A 12793-nucleotide genomic window follows, 5' to 3' on the forward strand; every position below is an offset into this window, starting at 1 on the left:
CAACTAGCTGGGATTACATGCGTGCACCACCACGCCCGGGTAATTTTTGTATTTTTAGTAGAGACAGGGTTTCGCTGTGTTGGCCAGGCTGGTGTCAAACTCCTGACTTCAAGTGATCCACTTGTCTTGGCCTCCCAAAGTTCTGGGATTACAGGTGTGAACCACCGTGCCCAGCCTCATTGTGGTTTTTATTTGCATTTCTTTTTTTTTTTTTTTTTTTTGAGACAGAGTCTCGCTCTGCCACCCAGGCTGGAGTGCAGTGGCCGGATCTCAGCTCACTGCAAGCTTAATGGTGCTAAGCATCTTTTCATGTGCTTATTTAATATGTACATATATTCTTTGGTGAAGCAGCTGTTTACATTTTTTGCCCATTTTAAATAGTCATTTGTCTTATTGAGTTATCAATTATTTATAGGATTGGATACAGGTCCTATGTTGCAAATATATGTTTTGCAAATATTTTCTCACAGTTGTGCCTTTTCATTTCATTTCATTTTGAAGAGCCAAAGTTTTAAATTTTGATAAATGAATTAACTGATTTCTTTCCTTGAAAGTTCATACTTTGGCCGGGCGCGGTGGCTCAAGCCTGTAATCCCAGCACTTTGGGAGGCCGAGATGGGTGGATCACGAGGTCAGGAGTTCGAGACCATCCTGGCTAACATGGTGAAACCCCATCTCTACTAAAAAATACAAAAAAAAGCTAGCCGGGCGAGGTGGCTGGTGCCTGTAGTCCCAGCTACTTGGGAGGCTGAGGCAGGAGAATGGCGTAAACCCGGGAGGCGGAGCTTGCAGTGAGCTGAGATCCGGCCACTGCACTCCAGCTCGGGCGACAGAGCAAGACTCCGTCTCAAAAAAAAAAAAAAAAAAAAAAAAAAAAGAAAGTTCATACTTTTTGTTTCTTATTTAGTAAATTCTTGGGTGGGCACAGTGACTCACGCCTGTCATCCCAGCACTTTGGGAGGCCAAGGCGGGAAGATCACTTGAGGTCAAGAGTTCAAGACCAGCCTGGCCAACATGGCAAAACCCCTTCTCTACTGAAAATACAAAAATTAGCTGGGCATGGTGGTGGATACCTGTAATCCCAGCTACTCGGGAGGCTGAGGCAAGGAGAATCACTTGAACCTGGGAGGTGGAGGTTGCTTGTTCACTGATGTAGCCTTGGCGCTTAGTGCTTAGCACACAAGCACTCAATAAAACAAAAAGTAATAATAATGAAATTAATTAATTCTTGCCAAGTCAAGGTCTCTAAGGTTTTCCCCTAAGTTTTTCTTTTTTCTTTTTTCTTTTTTTGAGACTGAGACTTGGTCTTTGCCCAGGCTGGAGTGCAATGGCGCAATCTCAGCCCACTGCAACCTCTGCCTCCTGGGTTCAAGCAATTCTCCCGCCTCAGCCTCCTGAGTAGCTGGGATTACAGGCACCTGCCACCATGCCTGGCCAATTTTTAGTAGAGATGGGGTTTCAGCCTTCAACCCCTGACCTTGTGATCTACCTGCCTTGGCCTCCCAAAGTGCTGGGATTACAGGCGTGAACCAAGGCGCCCGACCTCCTATATTTTCTTCTTCTAAGTTTTGTACATTTAGTTGATGATACATTTTGAGTCATTTTTTATATATTGTATGAGGTAAGGACTGGAGTTCACTTGTGTTACTCAGTGGTTTCAACATTTCTTGAAAATGATACCCTATCTTTTTTAGACAGGGTTTTGCTCTGTTGTTCAGGCTGGAGTGCAGTGGTGCCATCATGGCTCACTGTATCCTTAACCTCCTGGACTCAAGCAATCTTCCTGCCTCAGCCTCCAAAGTTGTTGGGACCACAGGAGCGTGCCACCGCGCCAGGCTAATTTAAAATTTTTTTGTGTGGAGACAGGGTTTCCCTATGTTGCCAGGTCTGGTCTTGAACTCCTAGGCTCAAGTGGTCCCCCTACTTTGGCCTCCCAAAGTGCTGGGATTACAGGTATGAACCACCCTGGCCTGACAACTCTAATCTTAAAATAATCTTTTGTATATTATTTTATATGTGCTATCTGTAATATGTTATAAATATTTTTCTCAGTTTTGTCATTTTTTTACGTTGTTGGTTTTGATCATGTAAAAAAATTTCATGTGGTTAAATTTATGGATATTTTCTCTTTTGTTTCTTGATTTTGAGTAATAGTAAAATTTCCCTAACTTTCAGTTTCTAGAATAATTTATTCATGTTTTCATCTAGTGCTTGTTTGGTTTGTTTCTTTACAATTACCTCTCCGTTCCATTTGCAGTTTATTCTGCTACATGGTGTGGAGAATGGATCTAATTTCATCTTCCAAATGGCTAGCTGGTTATTCCAATACCCACATTATGACATTTATCCTTAACCCATCATTTGATTGTATCAAATTTCCATAGGGGAGCAGTCTCCACAGTTGATGTTCTGACTTTTGGAAATGCTCAGGGCTTAGCCCATGGGGAGAGAAAACTCTGCACATAGAAGAAGCCACATGGGATATCTGGGAGCCAGGGTGCTCCCCACCCCTCCCCACACACGACAGGGGCCAGTGGTGACTGTGATTCTTGCCCCTCAAGCCTCAAGCGGGTGGTCCAGCTGAAATTTGCCCAGTAAAGGCCCAATTTTCCCCCCAGACCCTGGAGCTTTTTTTTGGAGGGTTCTGTTGGACTCAACGACGACGCACAAAGCAGCACAGCTCAGAGCACATGCTGGTCAGCCAGCAGAGAGCTGGTGAATGAATATGCTGAGGCAATGGAAGACATACCACTGGGTGGGACGGTCATCACCCAGACATCTGCTGACAGTGCCGACTGTATGGTTACCTGCAGACTTAGATGACCCACCCACAATTTTGAGACTGATGATGTTACACAAACACATACACCCCAAGGGGGGTGTGAAAAGGTTTATTTTATACATAATTGAGGGCAGCAGCGAGGCTTCCCAGGCAGGTCCAAAATGACTTGAGACAGCAAGGAAAGGAGGCTGGACTGGGTTTTTATTGTGGTTGGGGTGGGACTGATGGGAGAGTCCCCACATGCAGGCAGGGGCTTGTGTGGTTCGAATCTTCTGGTGTCACCAAGAAGGGTGACACTAAAGAAGGCTTTCTTACCGGTTTCCCCAGGTGTGAGCACAAAGGAAAGAGGGTGAGACTTAAACACTGACAATAATCAAACATCAAAAAATGGCCCCAGATTGGTCATTATACCATGTGAGAAGTATGTTTTGCAGTGAGCAGGTCTATGCAAATCTACTGCCAAAGGCAGAGGGAGATGAAAGGTCAAAGAGGCTGATAAGTCATTTCCCAGAAGAAAACATTCAACAGGGACTTAGAAACAGAAGTCATGTCTTAGGCAGCTTTGAGATAATGGATCCCTGCACCTGCCCTCCAAAAAGTAGCAAGCTTTTTTTGTAAAACATGTGCAGCTGGTTATGTCTCAGACTTTCCTGCAAAACTTGTGACCAATGGGGAGGTTAGATAAGCATCCTTATGAGGGGTTATCTATGCCATAGGCATTGTGTAAAGACCTTGCCACAAGACCCTTTCGTATGCTGGAGTCAACCACTGCTCATCACAGTGGCTTTGCCTCAAGAGGGCATCATTCTTGCCAGGCAACAGGCTATTTTCCTACATTCCACTCTGTGAAACCCACCCTTCTGATTTCAAGTGCCCTCCTCTTCTGGAGGAGTCCCTGGGCACAGAGGGAGAGTGCTTGATATATAGCTTTAGCAGCAGAGCATTGCTGACGGAAAACAGACTGGGCCCAGCAGGATTCCAAATTACGGAGATTTGCCAGCTTTGTTGAACCATCTCTAGTCTTTGCAATAGGGATATGGTCGGGCTGTGTCCCCACCCAAATCTCATTTTGAATGGCTGTGTCCCCACCCAAATCTCATGGGCATTGTAGCTCCCACAATTCCCACATCATGGGAGCAGCCTGGTGGGGGTTGAATTATGGGGGTGCATCTTTCCTGTGCTGGTCTTGTGATAGTGAATGAGTCTAGTGAGATCCGATGGTTTTAAAAATGGGAGTTTGCCTGCTCAAGCTCTTTTTGCCTGCTGCCATCTATGTAAGATGTGACTTGCTCCTCCTTGCCTTCTGCCACGATTGTGAGGCCTCCCCAGCCATGTGGAACTGTATGTCCATTAAACCTCTTTCTTTTATAAATTGCCCAGTCTTGGATATGTCTTTATCAGCAGTGTGAGAACAGACTAATACAAATACCATTTTTGTTTTCTCAGAAGAAGTAAAATGAGAGATATGTAACAATAATTTGAATAGTAGAAATATAATGTGCAGAAGGATTACAATCAAAAAGAGAATCTGGGCTGTGTGTGTTGGCTCACACTTGTAATCCTAGCATTTTGAGAGGCCAAAGCAGGAGGAATGCTTGAGGAGTTTGAGACCAGCTTTGGCAACATAATAAGACTCTGTACACACACACACACAAATTAGTTGGGCATGGTGGCATACACCTGTGGTCCCATCTACTGTGGGGGCTGAGATAGGAGGATCACTTGAGTCTGGGAGGTCAAGGCTGTAGCGAGCTGTGATTGTGCCATTGCACCCCAGCCTGAACAACAGAGTAACATCCTGTTTCTTTTTTAAAAAAGACAGAGACAGAATTTGTATGCCAAAATGGAAAAAAAAGAACTTATTCCATTAATGAGCCAACTAAAAACATCATGAAGAAACTTAAAACAGGCATGTGCCACCACACCTGGCTAATTTTTGTATTTTTAGTAGAGATGGGGTTTCACCATGTTAGCAAGGCTGGTCTCAAACTCCTGACCTCAGGTGATTCGCCCACCTCAGCCTCCCGAAGTGCTAGGATTACAGGCGTGAGCCACCGTGCCTGGCCTAGACACCATTACTTATTTGACAGTGGTTCCTATATAATTGTAATGTACCAAATTAGCCTAATATGTCTCTCTTGGCCTTTCAGGAACCCTAATTTTTTTTTTTTTTTTTGGAGATGGAGTCTCGCTGTGTCACCCAGGCTGGAGTGCAGTGGCACGATCTCGGCTCACTGCAACCTCCACCTCCCGGGTTCAAGCAATTCTCCTACCTCAGCCTCCTGAGTAGCTGGGACTACAGGTGCATGCTGCCACGCCCAGCTAATTTTTTGTATTTTAGTAGAGATGGTGTTTCACCATGTTGCCTAGGCTGGACTTGAACTCATGAGCTCAGGCAATCCGCCTGCTTTGGCCTCCCAAAGTTCTAGGATTACAGGAGTGAGCCATTGCACCCGGCCTAATTGTTTTTTCAAAATGAATTAATTAATTTTTTTCTAGAGACAGGGTCTTGCTATATTACTCAGGTTGATCTTGAACTCTGTGAGTGATCCTCCCACCTTGGCCTCCCAAAGTGCTGGGATTGCAGGCATGAGCCACTGTGCCTGGACACAATGTGGCAAGTTGTTTTTGTTTTTTGTTGAGACATGGTCTTGCTCTGTCACCTAGGCCACAGTGCAGTGGTACGATCTCAGCTCACTGCAACCTCTGTCTCCCAGGCTCAGGCGTGAGCCACCATGCTCGGCTGATTTGTTTGTTTGTTTTGTTTTGTAAACTCAAGGGATTATTATTTCTTGATTGGAGAAAGAGGAGACAGCATTTGGTGAGGAAGTCATACAGGTGGATGTCAGGGAGGGTGATCGATTGAAGGATGGGAACTGGAACTAAGAACCCAGCAGGTACTTCTAGGAAGACTCAGCAGTCAGTGGTGAAGGTGGTTGAGAGCTCCTGGATGCACCAGGAGCTGCAGGCCTTGCACAGGATGTGTCCATCCAGTGGGTAGCAGCCCTGACACTCGCCCTCAGAGGAGAGCAGTGGCCCACACTCCTCGCACTTGTAACAGCCAATGTGAAAACTTCGATCCAGAGCAACAATTCTCAGTCTCCTCCTGATCTGGCTCAGGCATTATGGCCCCACCGCACACTCAGTATCTTGGGGCAAACTTCCTGTGAAAGTCCTCAATGTAGTGGATCTGGCTGGTAGTGTCCACTGTGAAGGGGGTGCCGTGGAGGCCGCGGTGACACACCAGGCAGGTGAAGCAGCTGGGGTGGTAGTCCTTCCCCATAGCCCGCAGGATCTGGTCCAGGGTGGGCTGGGAGCACATGGCACATTTCTCCAGGGTGGCCACGTAGCAGCCCTGGCAACACGCCCTCTCTCCACGGCGTAGAAATGCTGGCCCCGAAGCTGGGCCCGGCATGTAGAACACACAAAACAGCCCACATGAAAGATGCGATCGAGGGCCACAACCCCAGCCCCATCCCTGACCACATCTCCGCAGCCACCACACTGGCCAAAGTACTCCCGGCTGGGCGGGTGGTTCATGTCGCGCACCTGCTTCTTCGACAGCCTGACAAGCTCATCCTCCGGAGGTGGCTCAGGGGCACCTGGGGCCCGTGCTCGCGTCCTCTTCCTTCTCCTGCGGGGCCAGAGACCCCCACAGCTTCCTCTTTGGCCCCTGGCCCTGGCTCTCTCTGGATCCTATAGCCAGGCCCCCAGACTTCACCTTGGCCTGGGACAGGAAAGTGGGGGCCCGGGAGAGGCCCAAAGGCCTGAAAGGTTCCCCGCCTGGGTGGGCCGCAGCCCCTCACTGACTGTGCCACCTTCGCTTGCACTGGGAAGGCCGGCCGGGGCGCTGGCGGCAGCATAAGAGGCTGCAGTGGGGCCCCCATAGGGAGACGCGGGGAGCGCGAGGCTGGGTTCGGCTTCAGAGAGCCCGTGCCGGAGGCAGGAGGTGGCAGGGGCTCCTCTGCCTGTCGGTCTGCTGGCAGGGGCGCATGACCCCGACCCCCTTCAGCTTGGCCAGCGTGCTGCTCAGCAAGTCTATCTCAGCGTCCAGGCTTCCGGGGCGAAGGCCCCCCCTGTCTGCAGGGAGCCCCTGAGTGCGCTGGAGTACTCCATGGGACCGCACCCAGGCCAGCCCTGATCCTCCGGTCCCCCTGGGGCCTGGTAACACTGCTCAGATGGGAGGACAAAAAATGACTCTGGAGTGGGGCTGGAGTGCTGCTCCGTGGCCCGGTGGTGGCCCCGGGGTGCCTCGGGGGATCGCTGTCCCCTGAGGGGCTCTGGTGGGCTCTGGCTCTTCAGGGGCAGTCAGGTGGGCCCTGACATGGCCTGGAACAGGCAACTCCAGACAGCGGTCTTGAAGCCCTGGGCCTCTGGCCTTCAACCCCTCTTCGTCCTGTACCTCGTTTGGGACTCCAGAAAAGAAAACTTTTTCTGCCATGCCCGGCTAATTTTTGTATATTTTGCAGAGATGGGGTTTCACCATGTTGTCCAGGCTGGTCTTGAACTCCTGGATTCAAGTGTTCTGCCCACTTGGCCTCTCAAAGTGTTGGGATTACAGGCATGAGCCACCGTGCCTGGCCACCAGGGGCCCTAATTGTTATGTCCAAGTTAGTTCAGGTCAAAAAAACTTAATTTTAGAATTTGAAATGTGATTTTGGGAAGTGTGTCAAATATCAAAGGTTTAAAACACCTGATATTAAAATGAGAAAGGTTTAAAACACTTGATCAACATAGGATGACAGTTCACTGTAAGATAATAGTCATTCATTTAGCCGAAGTGGTAATTCAAAGATTTTAGAAAGCAAAAACCTCTACACTTTGATAGACAGAAGAAAAACTAAATAAATTAAAATAATAAAAAATGATAGAGAGGAGACTCAGTTTTTGGAACAATTAAAAGACCTAAGAAAGACAGCATGAGACAGAATCTATCTCTCCTCTCCTTGTTTTTTTTTGGAGTTTACTCAAAAGGTGAATAAAAATATTTTTGTGTTATTAATATTATTATACATGAAATTATTGTTCAAAAGAGAAAACCAAATTTTATTTTTGTATTAATCCATTATCAATACTAAGGCTAATTTTAATACAACCTTATAAACTAATCCATCCATTCTCAGCTTTTGACTACACAAGATTTCCATAGCCCATTTATGACTTCTTACACATTTTTCTACTTTTTTCTCTTTCCCAACTTTTAGATCCATTTAGACTTATATGATTTTTCTTTCATTTTGAAACAACCTGTAAATAACCTCTAAACTAGAGAAAATTATTTTTTCTTTAGCAAAAACCACTGAGTGTGGTGGCTTATGCCTGTAATCCCAGTACTTTGGGAGGCCGAGGCAGGAGGACTGCTCGAGCCCAGGAGTTCAAGATGACACTAGGCAAGATGGTGAAACCTTGTCTCTATAAAAATAAAAAACTTAAAAATAAAGGTAGTTGGGTGTGGTGGCACACCCCTACAGTCCTAGCTACATGGTAGGCTAAGGTAGGAGGATAACTGGAGCCCAGGAGTTTGAGGCTGCAGTGAGCTATGATCACACCATTGTACTCCAGCCTGGGTGACAGAGCCAGACTTTGTCTCCAGAAAACAAAACAAAAGGAAAAAAAAAAAAAAACCGGTCAGGCGCGGTGGCTCATGCCTATAATCCCAGCACTTTGGGAGGCTGAGGCAGGCAGATCATGAGGTCAGGAGATCGAGACCATCCTGGCTAACACGATGAAACCCTGTCTCTACTTAAAAAAAAATACAATACAAAAAAAAAAAAAAATTAGCCGGGTGTGGTGGTGCGCACTTGTAGTCCCAGCTACTCGGGAGGCTGAGGCAGGAGAATGGAGTGAACCCAGGAGGTGGAGCTTGCAGTGAGCCAAGATGGCGCCACTGCACTCCAGCCTGGGCAACAGAGCAAGACTCCATCTCAAACTAAAATAAAAAAAAGGAAAAGAAAAAAGCAAACCACATCCTGATGTTTTATTATTACTATTTTTTGAGACAGAGTCTCGCTCTGTCACCCAGGCTGGAGTGTAGTGGCATGACCTCTGCTCACTGCAACCTCCGCCACCTGGGTTCAAGCAATACTCCTGCCTCAGCCTCCCGAGAGGCTGGGACTACAGGCGTGTGCCACCACGCCCAGATAATTTTTGTAGTTTTAGTAGAGACAGGGTTTTGCCCTGTTAGCCAGGCTGATCTCAAACTCCTGACCTCAAGTATCTACCTGCCTCGGCCTCCCAAAGTGCTGGGCAAAATGTGACTTTACGATTTAAAATTACTGAAAATAATTTTGAAACTATGACACAAGTACCATCCTAATGTCTTCCCCAGACATTCTGGGGAATACCCACATGGCACCCAGGGATGAGTATGAAGAGCATGGCCCATCTGGGTCCTGAATTTACAAGTAGAGAGCTCATCACAGAGGACAGATGTGAAGATATGTCTGCACCTCCCAGCATAGTCAGGAGGCACAGCTGGGGCAAAGAGAACTCCACACGTCACCAGGTCTCACCATGGCCATTTGTTTAGAGCCCATAATTGAATGGGTCTAAGACCTAAGCTCACAGACAAGTTAAACAAGTATCAAAAATATCACAGAATCAACAGTTTTATGACCTTAAAACATCTAGCAGAGATATTCTAAACCTGTCTGACTAGTAGACCAAGGAGAACGTGTCTAAATTAATACTGACAATCCTGAAGACATTCCTATCTCACCAATTTAAAATCTAGTTTTATTTACCAAAGATTACTAAAGTCACATGAACCTGAAAAATATTTGGGCTTATTAACTTATGAGCACTTATTTATAAATCAATTTGGTACCATGTAGACACCACACACACACACAAATAAAATACAAAGATTTTATAACTTTGATTTTAAAATTTTAGCAACGAGATAGGTAAAACTCACTAGTTTAAAACAACAGTTGGATTCAAACTTTGCAAATGAAACAAGTTAATCTGTCCCACACGACCAAAGACCTTACTGAGTTTTAGAGGAAAAAAGGATAACAAATTTACATCTCAAAGCACAGAGCAAGAATTTAAGCTTTTTTTTTTTTTTTTTTTTTTTTGAGACGGAGTCTTGCTCTGTTGCCCAGGCTCGAGTGCAATAGCGGGATCTTGGCTCACTGCAAACTCCACCTCCCGGGTTCAAGCAATTCTCCTGCCTCAACTTCCTGAGTAGCTGGGATTACAGGCGCCTACCATCAGGCCCAGCTAATTTTTGTATTTTTAGTAGAGATGGGGTTTCACCATGCTGGCCAGGCTGGTCTCGAACTCCTGACCTCAGGCGATCCGCCTGCCTTGTCCTCCCAAAGTGCTTGGATTACAGGGGTGAGCCACCGTGCCAAGCCAGGGAGGAACTTTTTGTTGTTGTTGGAGACGTCTCGATCTGTCGCCCAGGCTGGAGTACAGTGGCACGATCTCAGCCCTCTGCAACCTCTGCCTCCTGGGTTCAAGCGATTCTCCTGCCTCAGACTCCCAAGTAGCTGGGGTTACAGGTACCCACCACCATGCTTGGCTAATTTTTGTATTTTTAGTAGAGACAGGGTTTCACTATATTGGCCAAGCTGGTCTTGAACTCCTGACCTTGTGATCTGCCCGCCTTAGCCTCTCAAAGTGCTCGGATTACAGGCATGAGCCACTGCGCCCAGCCTAAGGTTTTTAAAAAGGAGTCTGAGTGTGTTATAGGACAGTAAAAAATGGATGCCATGGATGCCAAGGTAACACAAAATCATAGGAATTCACCATAGCATTTTATAAGGAAACTTTTTTTTTTTTTTTTTTGAGATGGAGTCTCACTCTGTCGTCCAGGCTGGAGTGTGGTGGCATGATCTCAGCTCACTGTAAGCTCTGCCTCCAGAGTTCACACCATTCTCCTGCCTCAGCCTCCCAAGTAGCTGCTATTACAGGAACCCGCCACAACACCCAGCTAATTTTTTGTATTTTTAGTAGAGATGGGGTTTCACCATGTTAGCCAGGATGGTCTCGATCTCCTGACCTCATGATCTGCCCGCCTTGGCCTCCCAAAGTGCTAGGATTACAGGCGTGAGCCACCGCGCCCGGCAGGAAACTAATTTCATTTACATAGGTAGCTTCAAATTGAGCCTCCACTTTCCAACTGGACCACTGAGCTCAGGGTGGAGCCCATTAACTAATAGGGCCAAGAAGGCACTTGCAGTTTCCTGGCTCTAATACATACATATATATGTGAAAAGCAGGTGCAACATTTAGATCTCCCAAAATCAAGGATTCCATTTTACACAGAATCCTGGGTCCCCAAAAAGGGGGCAATTCCACGGGACGGGACACAGTGATGCTTCCACAGTGCACCTCCCAGCAAAGACATTCCCCTGAGGCTGAGTGGCCTATCACCAATCAGCCCATCCCCCACAGGAGGCTTGTCTCTCAGTGGCGAGTGTTTCTATGGCTTCCAGGTGTCCAAACCATGTTCTTCTTATCTAAACACATAAAGAAATGAGTGGTTCCCTACAGTAATAACCACTCATGGCAAACTCCGTCAGCCATCTCCAAAACTGCAGCCCTCATCAGGGACTTGTCAACCACTATATACCCAAAGGTCCTGTTCTCTCATAGTACAAAATAATTCCTGGTATCCCCCAAGCTAGAGGGATCAGGAACTCAATGCCAAAGACAGCAGAACTTCACACTTGAGAGAAACCTTCTCATGACTCAGGACTCTACAAGGAACGCAGAAGACTCCCAAAAGGGGATGTATGTTGCCTTTTTGTGTTCTTCAGGGGGTCTCAGGGCTGCTAAGTCTCTAGATTTCTGCATGTGGTATCAAAGATGGCAACGGGAAGAAGCAGCAGAAGTGGAAGGAAATGGAAGAACAAGTTTTGGAGGAGCCAAATTAAGGAGCTCTTAAGCTTTCCAGAAGGCAAAAGTCATGCCATCAAACCAGAGGGGCCAAACATAATATAAAAAAGGGTGGAGGGTGTTTTAGTTGACTGAAAAAAACATTCCCAGAAACAGGGTCTAAAATAGAAAAAAGCAGAAAGGTCTTCCCCCCACTGCAAAATATATAAATGCCTGAATATCTGCTTTTAATTAAGCTGACTTCTGACCACAGAGCGCCTTTAAAAAGATCTTTTCTCTAATGACAATTCCTCCTCAAGCCATTTTACATCAACTTCTGCTGCTAGCTGGGTTCTTCACCAAATGGGCAGCCCACAGAAGTGGCCATCACACTGCAGTGTTGCTCGCCACCCTTCCTTACCAGTGTGACAGACGGCTCTCCATTCCCAATCCCTCTAAAGCCGCCAGCATTTTCAGGGAGTCCCCACACTCACGAGGTTGTCCACAAGTGTCTAAAAAGTGAGCCGCAGCAACTGCACATGGAAGTGACTGCCACTCTGGGTTTCCCCACCCATCCCTGGGTCTCTCGGCTGGGACTGCCACATTCCATGGTGAGCAGGTTCACGCAAACCTACCCTCAAAAGCTGAGAGGCTGAAGAAAGAGGCTGACAAATCCAGTTCCTCAGAAAATAAACATTTAATAGGAATTTGCAAACAGAAGCGATGTTTCGATCCCCACACCTGTCCTCCAGAAAGTACTGTTTATAGAGCAAGCTTTTCTGGTAAAACATGTGCAGCCGTCACATCTCAGACTTTCTTGCAAAATTCATGACTGCTGGAGAAGTTAGGTGAGCATCTTTATGAGGGTTTATCTATGCTACAGGCATTGGGTACAGACCTTGGTGCAGGAGTCAACCATTGGCCATTATGACAATTTTGCCTGAAGATGACACCACTCTTGCCGTGCAACAGGCTATCTTCCTACAGTGTAAAGGGTATACCTCTGGATACAATGTGTAATCCTTCCTCCTTGCTTACATTATTTTTCTGTCCATCTAACTTGCTAAGGATTCTTTTTTTTTTTTTTTTGAGGCGGAGTCTCGCTCTGTCGCCCAGGCTGGAGTGCAGTGGCCGGATCTCAGCTCACTGCAAGCTCCGCCTCCCGGGTTCATGCCATTCTCCTGC

General features: G+C 46.7%; 1 pseudogene; it reads right to left on the reverse strand.

The window, feature by feature from the left end:
* Positions 1–2984: 2984 nt before the first annotated feature.
* LOC103237654 (thyroid receptor-interacting protein 6 pseudogene) lies at positions 2985–7657 on the reverse strand (annotated as a pseudogene).
* Positions 7658–12793: the final 5136 nt, after the last annotated feature.

The sequence above is a fragment of the Chlorocebus sabaeus genome, chromosome 8 (genome assembly GCF_047675955.1).
Source record: "Chlorocebus sabaeus isolate Y175 chromosome 8, mChlSab1.0.hap1, whole genome shotgun sequence".
NCBI classification, from domain to species: Eukaryota; Metazoa; Chordata; class Mammalia; order Primates; family Cercopithecidae; genus Chlorocebus; species Chlorocebus sabaeus.